The sequence below is a fragment of the Drosophila teissieri genome, chromosome 2L (genome assembly GCF_016746235.2).
Source record: "Drosophila teissieri strain GT53w chromosome 2L, Prin_Dtei_1.1, whole genome shotgun sequence".
Classification (NCBI taxonomy): domain Eukaryota; kingdom Metazoa; phylum Arthropoda; class Insecta; order Diptera; family Drosophilidae; genus Drosophila; species Drosophila teissieri.
Window position 1 is genome coordinate 24,760,664 of NC_053029.1, and position 14,575 is coordinate 24,775,238.

Sequence of the window (14,575 nt, forward strand, 5' to 3'; positions counted from 1 at the left end):
GCGAAATCAACGCAAAGCTCGAAATAGTGTGGAGTGGAGTTCGGCAACAGGCTACTCAACATGAGCCTGCTGATATTACCTGGAATAGTGCTGGGGTGGAATTTCCTCACGCAAGTCGGGGCCGAGATCAGGTGCGCCGGTCCTGAAATCCGGATACCAGCTAGAGGCAGACACAATGGGTGGCTCGAGGAGAAGTTGTCAGGCGCAGCAGTCCAAAAGGATGGCGAATAGGATGACATGAATAAATTCCTGAAAACAGCTCGCGGAATTTCATTCCATGGCCGGAACATCTAGTATAGCTGAGCACACGATAACCATGAAGGGTGATAAACCAATTAAAAGAGATACTATTCCAAGAATCCAAAGATTCAAGGGGAGATTAATGCAAAGGTGGACGAACTTCTGGAAATGGGAATGATAGAACATTCAAGGAGCCCGTACAGCTCGCCCTTAGTCATGGTGAAGAAGAAAATGGGAAAATGAAGACTATGCGTGTACTTCAGGCGGATAAACGCGAAATCCATAAAGGATGTCTACGCGATGCCACGGATAAATTACATCCTCGACCAACTAAGGGAGGCGCGCTACATAAGCAGTTTGGACCGCAAGGATGGGTATTGGCAATACCGTTGGAAGAGTCAAGCGGGGCTTCACGGCTTTCACGGTCCCAGGGAAAGGGCTGTTCCAATGGAGAGTTATGCCGTTTGGACTACGACGTTTCGTGCCTGACTTCGCGCGCATTGTAAGACCACTCAACGACCTCCTCCGCAAGGGTACCAAGTGGACATGGTCACAGGACCACCAGCAAGCCTTCAAGGAGGTGAAGGCCAGATTAGTTACCGACCAAGTCTTGGCGTGCCCCGACTTCGGGAAAATGTTCATCCTGCAAACGGACGCCAGGGACTACGGGATTGGCGCGATCCTCACACAGGATACAAAAGATGGCGAAAAGGTCATTTCATACTCCAGCCGGACCTTAAACGGAGCCGAGAAGAACTAATCAACAACAGAGAAGGAGTGCTTGGCAATTGTGTGGGCTATTCGGAAGCTGAAGCCGTACCCGCTTTAAGGTAGTGACGGATCACATGGCACTGAAGTGGTTGAACAACATAGAATACCCTTGGGGAAAAATTGCCAGATGGGCGTTAGAGGTACAGCAGTATGACTTTGAGGTCGCATATAGGAAAGGCCAGTTGAACGTAGTAGCAGATGCGTTATCGAGGCAGCCACTGCCAGAATCGATATCAGCAGAACCAGAGATGCTGCGAAGAACGCAGGACACGGAGCCAAAGCAGAATGCAGCTGGATCACGGAAATGCGAGAGAAGATAAAAGCGCATCCTCAAAAGTTCCCAGACTACGTATGGGAGGGTAGCACCCTTTGCAGAGAGACGCAAGGGCGTAGTTTCGGAAATGCGAGGACTGCGCAAGGTTCAAACCGAATCAGCGGCAGGCGGCGGGAAAGATGTTGACACAGATCCCGGAAGAGCCCTGGGCGACAGTGTGGGCCGAATTCGTCGGACCATTGCCAAGATCGAAGCATAAAACATGTTGTTGGTGCTGATTGACAGGTTTTCGAAATGGACAGAATTGGTGCCTTCGCGAACAGCCACGGCGGAAACGTTGCAGAAAGCGTTCAGGGAACGTATAGTCGCACGATTTCGAGTACCGAAGGTGGTGATTACGGACAACGGCGTGCAGTTTACGTGCCGGGCTTTCATGAAGTTCCTCAACGACATGGGGATGAAGCAGCAGTTTACGGCACCGTACACCCCGCAGGAGAATCCGACGGAGGGATTTTTGTTTTCAAAACAAAAATATTTTTAACGTAAAATAAACCAAAACCCAAAACCAAGAGAAAATTATATTGTAAATAAATATATAAAAAAATGGGTTGGTTTGGATCTGACGATAGTCAGACAAAAGATAATACGGCCAATGTGGTCAATAACGTAAAAATAGTCGACCATACAGAAGACTTTCAGTCACTGTGGTTACTCCTTTTAATCTTGACAATTGTAACAGTCGCTCAGTTTATATTAATAATTTGGATAAGATTTAAAAATTTAAGATTAAATAAAAAAAGAAATATTTAAGGATATATATGAACATATGCATGAGCATGCAGTCTTAAAATTCAATGAAAAATTAAAAAAATGCGGTGGCATACCAGGCGGTTCAAGGGAATTTAAAAATTCAACTGGATAATTCACTGCATCATCTTCTTTCATTGCGCTATCAAAAGATTTATATGATGTCAGTGCGCCTAGCAATTATTCTTGAATGTGAAAATTTCATTGACATGTACATTTTTTGGTGACAATATTGCTCGTTCTGTCAACCAATCGTGATTTTGAATTATATTTGGAAAAACGCTTTCTATTAATTCGCCTTTAGATTGTAGAATTGTACAAAAATTGTTTTCCAAAGTGATCAAGCCATTTGTAATTGGAACTTTGCCACTTCCGATTTCTTATAATTGCTTCGAAAACCGTTCTGCAGATTGATCATTGTGCAATTGAACACGCATGTTTATGTTCAATGTCAATTTTTTGCCATATCGCCACAGGAAATAATACTTCAAGCACGCATTGACGTCATTCTTCTTCATCCTCTTTCTTCTTCCTCTACCTTTTTCTTCTTCCTTCTTCGTCTTCCTCCTCCTTCTTCTGAAAACCAGCGTGATTGTTGATGCTTTAGTCTTCTTGCTTTATTGCGTTCGGCTCGTGTATCTTCTAATTGATGAAGAAGAAGGAGGATGAGGATGAGGAAGTCGAAGAAGGTGGAAGTGGTGGGTTTAACCTCAAATCCACGATACACATAATTAACACAGTTCATCTTACCACCTCAAAAACAAATGCCTGCTGTTACAATTTATTTATGAACCAAATAAAGTTTGTCTCATGAATTAAATAAAACGAAATGAGCAGAGAAGAATGACATCCTATGTTTTAGAAATGGCGCTGCATGTAAAAAACTGTTTTCCCGATTTTCTTTTGACTTTTTCCAGAATTTTCTTTGTTTTTGTCCTAACGGAGCCCGAGACCTTTCCAACGAATGTTCTTGTTATTGTTGCTGTTGTCTTCGCAGGCGAGAAGTCACGGTCGCCACGTAGAAATGGCGTAGGTCTCTTGCTTTTGATATTTTCAATGTTTCTTTATTATTGCTGGAAGCAGCGAAGGTGCCTCTCCAACGTTCAGTTGAAACTGATTTTAACATTTTTCCTTAGGTTATACTTAAGCGTAAGCCTCATTGCTGCGCAGTCCACAGTTGGACAGCGGAGAGGGAATATTACTTATGTATTACTCTGCTAAGAGAGAGATGGTTATGTGCGCTCACAAGTGGTCAGCATAAATGCTGATCCTGCATTTATGACGCATGTGCATGAGTGGGGGATCAAATATCACATGCACTTGAAGTGGAATATTTCCATAAACATTGCAACAGAGTGTTACAGTGTGTTTCTGTACTATTGGCTAGTACAGTGGGTATTCGATATGTGCGCATACTACAAATTGTTCACCCTAGTCTAAACCCATTGCCTTTCCTCTCGCCACCCACCCACGTGTAACCCACGTGTGGTACCAGGCGACGATCCAGCACTACGACGGCAGAGCATAGACGGCCGGATAATTATATCGCATTGTGAATCTAAGCAAGAATAAATTTCTCAGAAACGAAAACTGCAAGTGTTGTAACTGGTAACCGGGTGATCACGTTTTAATATAAATTTGATGGGACGAACGCACAAAATCTACTGAGCTAGCCGCACGTACTCCCTAGCGAGCAGACCAGTAAAATCAGTTCCTTACATTTGGCGCCCAAAAACGTGATTATCCCGGCAGTATACAAACAAAAAGCAGTATGGGTAGAAGTTGGATCTACCGTCTCCAAAAGAAGGGCTTTGCACAGAGGTTGCGCATATCCCTGTCCGGAAGAACAGAGGACATGCGAAAGGCCCTAGTGGAATACTTAGCAGAGACGGAAAACGACCCAAAGGTCGCAGCAATCTGGACAGAATTGGAGGCAGCATATCCAGAACTACCAGGTCCAAGCATAAAGCTGACGAACCCTTAGGGTAAAGACCTCATAGCAAGTCTGAGCATGGAGGATATGCAGCGAGAAGGTCAACGGAGAGAGACGAGCAGAAAGGAGGCCAAGTCCAGAAACACCCAGTCCCAGCCAGCCGGACTATGCAAAAATAGCAAAACAAGTCAGGGAATGGTCTTTTCGCTTTGACGGAGAAGAAAAACCCCTCAAATCCCTGGAAGAGGTGGAGTGTTCCGCAAACACGTATGGTTTGGACCTGAACATGATTCCCCGAGCCATGCCGGAATTAATGCCGGGAAAGGCTTTGAAATGGTACATATCGAATAACAAACACTGGAGAACCTGGCCCGAATTCATAGATAGTTTCCAAACATTCTTTACGAAACTCGCGGAAAAGGTGAGGCAAAGGAAGCAAGGGTTTAGGAAAGCATTCAAGGACTACATGATCGAGATGCAGACCCTAATAAGACCCCTGGGGTACGGGAAAAAAGAAACGCTAGAGCTCATCAAGGAGAACTGCACGCCAGACCTCCGAATAGGTGCCGCCTCTCCAATCTAACTGGCAAAATAATCGAAGAGGAGCAGCAGTTGTCAGCAACGGTAGCGATCGATGGGGACACATACAAGGCCACGATCGACACCGGGGCGACAGCAAGCTTCATAAGGAAAGAGCTGGCGGACAAGCTGGCTGCCCGTGAAACGATTACAAGGATACGACTGCAGGTTAGGTTGGCAGATGAAAGGTGCCGCGAAATCAACGCAAAGCTCGAAATAGGAGTGGAGTTCGGCAACAGGCTACTCAACATGAGCCTGCTGATATTACCAGGAATAGTGGATGCGTTGGTGCTGGGGTGGAATTTCCTCACGCAAGTCGGGGCCGAGATCAGGTGCGCCGGTCCTGAAATCCGGATACCAGCTAGAGGCAGACACAATGGGTGGCTCGAGGAGAAGTTGTCAGGCGCAGCAGTCCAAAAGGATGGCGAATAGGATGACATGAATAAATTCCTGAAAACAGCTCGCGGAATTTCATTCCATGGCCGGAATATCTAGTATAGCTGAGCACACGATAACCATGAAGGGTGATAAACCAATTAAAAGAGATACTATTCCAAGAATCCAAAGATTCAAGGGGAGATTAATGCAAAGGTGGACGAACTTTTGGAAATGGGAATGATAGAACATTCAAGGAGCCCGTACAGCTCGCCCTTAGTCATGGTGAAGAAGAAAATGAGAAAATGAAGACTATGCGTGTACTTCAGGCGGATAAACGCGAAATCCATAAACGATGTCTACGCGATGCCACGGATAAATTACATCCTCGACCAAGTAAGGGAGGCGCGCTACATAAGCAGTTTGGACCGCAAGGATGGGTACTGGCAAATACCGTTGGAAGAGTCAAGCGGGGCTTCACGGCTTTCACGGTCCCAGGGAAAGGGCTGTTCCAATGGAGAGTTATGCCGTTTGGACTACGACGTTTCGTGCCTGACTTCGCGCGCATTGTAAGACCACTCAACGACCTCCTCCGCAAGGGTACCAAGTGGACATTGTCACAGGACCACCAGCAAGCCTTCAAGGAGGTGAAGGCCAGATTAGTTACCGACCAAGTCTTGGCGTGCCCCGACTTCGGGAAAATGTTCATCCTGCAAACGGACGCCAGGGACTACGGGATTGGCGCGATCCTCACACAGGATACAAAAGATGGCGAAAAGGTCATTTCATACTCCAGCCGGACCTTAAACGGAGCCGAGAAGAACTAATCAACAACAGAGAAGGAGTGCTTGGCAATTGTGTGGGCTATTCGGAAGCTGAAGCCGTACCTGGAGGGCTACCGCTTTAAGGTAGTGACGGATCACATGGCACTGAAGTGGTTGAACAACATAGAATACCCTTGGGGAAAAATTGCCAGATGGGCGTTAGAGGTACAGCAGTATGACTTTGAGGTCGCATATAGGAAAGGCCAGTTGAACGTAGTAGCAGATGCGTTATCGAGGCAGCCACTGCCAGAATCGATATCAGCAGAACCAGAGATGCTGCGAAGAACGCAGGACACGGAGCCAAAGCAGAATGCAGCTGGATCACGGAAATGCGAGAGAAGATAAAAGCGCATCCTCAAAAGTTCCCAGACTACGTATGGGAGGGTAGCACCCTTTGCAGAGAGACGCAAGGGCGTAGTTTCGGAAATGCGAGGACTGCGCAAGGTTCAAACCGAATCAGCGGCAGGCGGCGGGAAAGATGTTGACACAGATCCCGGAAGAGCCCTGGGCGACAGTGTGGGCCGAATTCGTCGGACCATTGCCAAGATCGAAGCATAAAACATGTTGTTGGTGCTGATTGACAGGTTTTCGAAATGGACAGAATTGGTGCCTTCGCGAACAGCCACGGCGGAAACGTTGCAGAAAGCGTTCAGGGAACGTATAGTCGCACGATTTCGAGTACCGAAGGTGGTGATTACGGACAACGGCGTGCAGTTTACGTGCCGGGCTTTCATGAAGTTCCTCAACGACATGGGGATGAAGCAGCAGTTTACGGCACCGTACACCCCGCAGGAGAATCCGACGGAGGGATTTTTGTTTTCAAAACAAAAATATTTTTAACGTAAAATAAACCAAAACCCAAAACCAAGAGAAAATTATATTGTAAATAAATATATAAAAAAATGGGTTGGTTTGGATCTGACGATAGTCAGACAAAAGATAATACGGCCAATGTGGTCAATAACGTAAAAATAGTCGACCATACAGAAGACTTTCAGTCACTGTGGTTACTCCTTTTAATCTTGACAATTGTAACAGTCGCTCAGTTTATATTAATAATTTGGATAAGATTTAAAAATTTAAGATTAAATAAAAAAAGAAATATTTAAGGATATATATGAACATATGCATGAGCATGCAGTCTTAAAATTCAATGAAAAATTAAAAAAATGCGGTGGCATACCAGGCGGTTCAAGGGAATTTAAAAATTCAACTGGATAATTCACTGCATCATCTTCTTTCATTGCGCTATCAAAAGATTTATATGATGTCAGTGCGCCTAGCAATTATTCTTGAATGTGAAAATTTCATTGACATGTACATTTTTTGGTGACAATATTGCTCGTTCTGTCAACCAATCGTGATTTCTGTGATTTTGAATTATATTTGGAAAAACGCTTTCTATTAATTCGCCTTTAGATTGTAGAATTGTACAAAAATTGTTTTCCAAAGTGATCAAGCCATTTGTAATTGGAACTTTGCCACTTCCGATTTCTTATAATTGCTTCGAAAACCGTTCTGCAGATTGATCATTGTGCAATTGAACACGCATGTTTATGTTCAATGTCAATTTTTTGCCATATCGCCACAGGAAATAATACTTCAAGCACGCATTGACGTCATTCTTCTTCATCCTCTTTCTTCTTCCTCTACCTTTTTCTTCTTCCTTCTTCGTCTTCCTCCTCCTTCTTCTGAAAACCAGCGTGATTGTTGATGCTTTAGTCTTCTTGCTTTATTGCGTTCGGCTCGTGTATCTTCTAATTGATGAAGAAGAAGGAGGATGAGGATGAGGAAGTCGAAGAAGGTGGAAGTGGTGGGTTTAACCTCAAATCCACGATACACATAATTAACACAGTTCATCTTACCACCTCAAAAACAAATGCCTGCTGTTACAATTTATTTATGAACCAAATAAAGTTTGTCTCATGAATTAAATAAAACGAAATGAGCAGGAAGAATGACATCCTATGTTTTAGAAATGGCGCTGCATGTAAAAAACTGTTTTCCCCGATTTTCTTTTGACTTTTTCCAGAATTTTCTTTGTTTTTGTCCTAACGGAGCCCGAGACCTTTCCAACGAATGTTCTTGTTATTGTTGCTGTTGTCTTCGCAGGCGAGAAGTCACGGTCGCCACGTAGAAATGGCGTAGGTCTCTTGCTTTTGATATTTTCAATGTTTCTTTATTATTGCTGGAAGCAGCGAAGGTGCCTCTCCAACGTTCAGTTGAAACTGATTTTAACATTTTTCCTTAGGTTATACTTAAGCGTAAGCCTCATTGCTGCGCAGTCCACAGTTGGACAGCGGAGAGGGAATATTACTTATGTATTACTCTGCTAAGAGAGAGATGGTTATGTGCGCTCACAAGTGGTCAGCATAAATGCTGATCCTGCATTTATGACGCATGTGAATGAGTGGGGGATCAAATATCACATGCACTTGAAGTGGAATATTTCCATAAACATTGCAACAGAGTGTTACAGTGTGTTTCTGTACTATTGGCTAGTACAGTGGATATTCGATATGTGCGCATACTACAAATTGTTCACCCTAGTCTGAGAACGGTGACGCTTCCCTAAACCCATTGCCCTTCCTCTCGCCACCCACCCACGTGTAACCCACGTGTGGTACCAGGCGACGATCCAGCACTACGACGGCAGAGCATAGACGGCCGGATAATTATATCGCATTGTGAATCTAAGCAAGAATAAATTTCTCAGAAACGAAAACTGCAAGTGTTGTAACTGGTAACCGGGTGATCACGTTTTAATATAAATTTGATGGGACGAACGCACAAAATCTACTGAGCTAGCCGCACGTACTCCCTAGCGAGCAGACCAGTAAAATCAGTTCGTTACATCTGGCGCCCAAAAACGTGATTATCCCGGCAGTATACAAACAAAAAGCAGTATGGGTAGAAGTTGGATCTACCGTCTCCAAAAGAAGGACTTTGCACAGAGGTTGCGCATATCCCTGTCCGGAAGAACAGAGGACATGCGAAAGGCCCTAGTGGAATACTTAGCAGAGACGGAAAACGACCCAAAGGTCGCAGCAATCTGGACAGAATTGGAGGCAGCATATCCAGAACTACCAGGTCCAAGCATAAAGCTGACGAACCCTTAGGGTAAAGACCTCATAGCAAGTCTGAGCATGGAGGATATGCAGCGAGAAGGTCAACGGAGAGAGACGAGCAGAAAGGAGGCCAAGTCCAGAAACACCCAGTCCCAGCCAGCCGGACTATGCAAAAATAGCAAAACAAGTCAGGGAATGGTCTTTTCGCTTTGACGGAGAAGAAAAACCTCTCAAATCCCTGGAACAGGTGGAGTGTTCCGTAAACACGTATGGTTTGGACCTGAACATGATTCCCCGAGCCATGCCGGAATTGCTAAGATCAAGAGAAAATTATATTGTAATTAAATATATAAAAAAATGGGTTGGTTTGGATCTGACGATAGTCAGACAAAAGATAATACGGCCAATGTGGTCAATAACGTAAAAATAGTCGACCATACAGAAGACTTTCAGTCACTGTGGTTACTCCTTTTAATCTTGACAATTGTAACAGTCGCTCAGTTTATATTAATAATTTGGATAAGATTTAAAAATTTAAGATTAAATAAAAAAAGAAATATTTAAGGATATATATGAACATATGCATGAGCATGCAGTCTTAAAATTCAATGAAAAATTAAAAAAATGCGGTGGCATACCAGGCGGTTCAAGGGAATTTAAAAATTCAACTGGATAATTCACTGCATCATCTTCTTTCATTGCGCTATCAAAAGATTTATATGATGTCAGTGCGCCTAGCAATTATTCTTGAATGTGAAAATTTCATTGACATGTACATTTTTTGGTGACAATATTGCTCGTTCTGTCAACCAATCGTGATTTTGAATTATATTTGGAAAAACGCTTTCTATTAATTCGCCTTTAGATTGTAGAATTGTACAAAAATTGTTTTCCAAAGTGATCAAGCTATTTGTAATTGGAACTTTGCCACTTCCGATTTCTTATAATTGCTTCGAAAACCGTTCTGCAGATTGATCATTGTGCAATTGAACACGCATGTTTATGTTCAATGTCAATTTTTTGCCATATCGCCACAGGAAATAATACTTCAAGCACGCATTGACGTCATTCTTCTTCATCCTCTTTCTTCTTCCTCTACCTTTTTCTTCTTCCTTCTTCGTCTTCCTCCTCCTTCTTCTGAAACCAGCGTGATTGTTGATGCTTTAGTCTTCTTGCTTTATTGCGTTCGGCTCGTGTATCTTCTAATTGATGAAGAAGAAGGAGGATGAGGATGAGGATGAGGAAGTCGAAGAAGGTGGAAGTGGTGGGTTTAACCTCAAATCCACGATACACATAATTAACACAGTTCATCTTACCACCTCAAAAACAAATGCCTGCTGTTACAATTTATTTATGAACCAAATAAAGTTTGTCTCATGAATTAAATAAAACGAAATGAGCAGAGAAGAATGACATCCTATGTTTTAGAAATGGCACTGCATGTAAAAAACTGTTTTCCCGATTTTCTTTTAACTTTTTCCAGAATTTTCTTTGTTTTTGTCCTAACGGAGCCCGAGACCTTTCCAACGAATGTTCTTGTTATTGTTGCTGTTGTCTTCGCAGGCGAGAAGTCACGGTCGCCACGTAGAAATGGCGTAGGTCTCTTGCTTTTGATATTTTCAATGTTTCTTTATTATTGCTGGAAGCAGCGAAGGTGCCTCTCCAACGTTCAGTTGAAACTGATTTTAACATTTTTCCTTAGGTTATACTTAAGCGTAAGCCTCATTGCTGCGCAGTCCACAGTTGGACAGCGGAGAGGGAATATTACTTATGTATTACTCTGCTAAGAGAGAGATGGTTATGTGCGCTCACAAGTGGTCAGCATAAATGCTGATCCTGCATTTATGACGCATGTGCATGAGTGGGGGATCAAATATCACATGCACTTGAAGTGGAATATTTCCATAAACATTGCAACAGAGTGTTACAGTGTGTTTCTGTACTATTGGCTAGTACAGTGGATATTCGATATGTGCGCATACTACAAATTGTTCACCCTAGTCTGAGAACGGTGACGCTTCCCTAAACCCATTGCCCTTCCTCTCGCCACCCACCCACGTGTAACCCACGTGTGGTACCAGGCGACGATCCAGCACTACGACGGCAGAGCATAGACGGCCGGATAATTATATCGCATTGTGAATCTAAGCAAGAATAAATTTCTCAGAAACGAAAACTGCAAGTGTTGTAACTGGTAACCGGGTGATCACGTTTTAATATAAATTTGATGGGACGAACGCACAAAATCTACTGAGCTAGCCGCACGTACTCCCTAGCGAGCAGACCAGTAAAATCAGTTCGTTACATCTGGCGCCCAAAAACGTGATTATCCCGGCAGTATACAAACAAAAAGCAGTATGGGTAGAAGTTGGATCTACCGTCTCCAAAAGAAGGACTTTGCACAGAGGTTGCGCATATCCCTGTCCGGAAGAACAGAGGACATGCGAAAGGCCCTAGTGGAATACTTAGCAGAGACGGAAAACGACCCAAAGGTCGCAGCAATCTGGACAGAATTGGAGGCAGCATATCCAGAACTACCAGGTCCAAGCATAAAGCTGACGAACCCTTAGGGTAAAGACCTCATAGCAAGTCTGAGCATGGAGGATATGCAGCGAGAAGGTCAACGGAGAGAGACGAGCAGAAAGGAGGCCAAGTCCAGAAACACCCAGTCCCAGCCAGCCGGACTATGCAAAAATAGCAAAACAAGTCAGGGAATGGTCTTTTCGCTTTGACGGAGAAGAAAAACCCCTCAAATCCCTGGAACAGGTGGAGTGTTCCGCAAACACGTATGGTTTGGACCTGAACATGATTCCCCGAGCCATGCCGGAATTAATGCAGGGAAAGGCTTTGAAATGGTACATATCGAATAACAAACACTGGAGAACCTGGCCCGAATTCATAGATAGTTTCCAAACATTCTTCCTGCCCAGGGGGGTACTTTACGAAACTCGCGGAAAAGGTGAGGCAAAGGAAGCAAGGGTTTAGGAAGCATTCAAGGACTACATGATCGAGATGCAGACCCTAATAAGACCCCTGGGGTACGGGAAAAAGGAATCGCTAGAGCTCATCAAGGAGAACTGCACGCCAAACCTCCGAATAGGTGCCGCCTCTCCAATCTAACTGGCAAAATAATCGAAGAGGAGCAGCAGTTGTCAGCAACGGTAGCGATCGATGGGGACACATACAAGGCCACGATCGACACCGGGGCGACAGCAAGCTTCATAAGGAAAGAGCTGGCGGACAAGCTGGCTGACCGTGGAACGATTACAAGGATACGACTGCAGGTTAGGTTGGCAGATGAAAGGTGCCGCGAAATCAACGCAAAGCTCGAAATAGTGTGGAGTGGAGTTCGGCAACAGGCTACTCAACATGAGCCTGCTGATATTACCAGGAATAGTGGATGCGTTGGTGCGGGGTGGAATTTCCTCACGCAAGTCGGGGCTGAGATCAGGTGCGCCGGTCCTGAAATCCGGATACCAGCTAGAGGCAGACACAATGGGTGGCTCGAGGAGAAGTTGTCAGGCGCAGTAGTCCAAAAGGATGGCGAATAGGATGACATGAATAAATTCCTGAAACAGCTCGCGGAATTTCATTCCATGGCCGGAACATCTAGTATAGCTGAGCACACGATAACCATGAAGGGTGATAAACCAATTAAAAGAGATACTATTCCAAGAATCCAAAGATTCAAGGGAGATTAATGCAAAGGTGGACGAACTTCTGGAAATGGGAATGATAGAACATTCAAGGAGCCCGTACAGCTCGCCCTTAGTCATGGTGAAGAAGAAAATGGGAAAATGAAGACTATGCGTGTACTTCAGGCGGATAAACGCGAAATCCATAAAGGATGTCTACGCGATGCCACGGATAAATTACATCCTCGACCAACTAAGGGAGGCGCGCTACATAAGCAGTTTGGACCGCAAGGATGGGTATTGGCAATACCGTTGGAAGAGTCAAGCGGGGCTTCACGGCTTTCACGGTCCCAGGGAAAGGGCTGTTCCAATGGAGAGTTATGCCGTTTGGACTACGACGTTTCGTGCCTGACTTCGCGCGCATTGTAAGACCACTCAACGACCTCCTCCGCAAGGGTACCAAGTGGACATGGTCACAGGACCACCAGCAAGCCTTCAAGGAGGTGAAGGCCAGATTAGTTACCGACCAAGTCTTGGCGTGCCCCGACTTCGGGAAAATGTTCATCCTGCAAACGGACGCCAGGGACTACGGATTGGCGCGATCCTCACACAGAATACAAAAGATGGCGAAATGGTCATTTCATACTCCAGCCGGACCTTAAACGGAGCCGAGAAGAACTAATCAACAACAGAGAAGGAGTGCTTGGCAATTGTGTGGGCTATTCGGAAGCTGAAGCCGTACCTGGGGCTACCACTTTAAGGTAGTGACGGATCACATGGCACTGAAGTGGTTGAACAACATAGAATACCCTTGGGGAAAATTGCCAGATGGGCGTTAGAGGTACAGCAGTATGACTTTGAGGTCGCATATAGGAAAGGCCAGTTGAACGTAGTAGCAGATGCGTTATCGAGGCAGCCACTGCCAGAATCGATATCAGCAGAACCAGAGATGCTGCGAAGAACGCAGGACACGGAGCCAAAGCAGAATGCAGCTGGATCACGGAAATGCGAGAGAAGATAAAAGCGCATCCTCAAAAGTTCCCAGACTACGTATGGGAGGGTAGCACCCTTTGCAGAGAGACGCAAGGGCGTAGTTTCGGAAATCGAGGACTGCGCAAGGTTCAAACCGAATCAGCGGCAGGCGGCGGGAAAGATGTTGACACAGATCCCGGAAAAGCCCTGGGCGACAGTGTGGGCCGAATTCGTCGGACCATTGCCAAGATCGAAGCATAAAACATGTTGTTGGTGCTGATTGACAGGTTTTCGAAATGGACAGAATTGGTGCCTTCGCGAACAGCCACGGCGGAAACGTTGCAGAAAGCGTTCAGGGAACGTATAGTCGCACGATTTGGAGTACCGAAGGTGGTGATTACGGACAACGGCGTGCAGTTTACGTGCCGGGCTTTCATGAAGTTCCTCAACGACATGGGGATGAAGCAGCAGTTTACGGCACCGTACACCCCGCAGGAGAATCCGACGGAGGGATTTTTGTTTTCAAAACAAAAATATTTTTAACGTAAAATAAACCAAAACCCAAAACCAGAGAAAATTATATTGTAAATAAATATATAAAAAAATGGGTTGGTTTGGATCTGACGATAGTCAGACAAAGATAATACGGCCAATGTGGTCAATAACGTAAAAATAGTCGACCATACAGAAGACTTTCAGTCACTGTGGTTACTCCTTTTAATCTTGACAATTGTAACAGTCGCTCAGTTTATATTAATAATTTGGATAAGATTTAAAAATTTAAGATTAAATAAAAAAAGAAATATTTAAGGATATATATGAACATATGCATGAGCATGCAGTCTTAAAATTCAATGAAAAATTAAAAAAAATGCCGGTGGCATACCAGGCGGTTCAAGGGAATTTAAAAATTCAACTGGATAATTCACTGCATCATCTTCTTTCATTGCGCTATCAAAAGATTTATATGATGTCAGTGCGCCTAGCAATTATTCTTGAATGTGAAAATTTCATTGACATGTACATTTTTTGGTGACAATATTGCTCGTTCTGTCAACCAATCGTGATTTTGAATTATATTTGGAAAAACGCTTTCT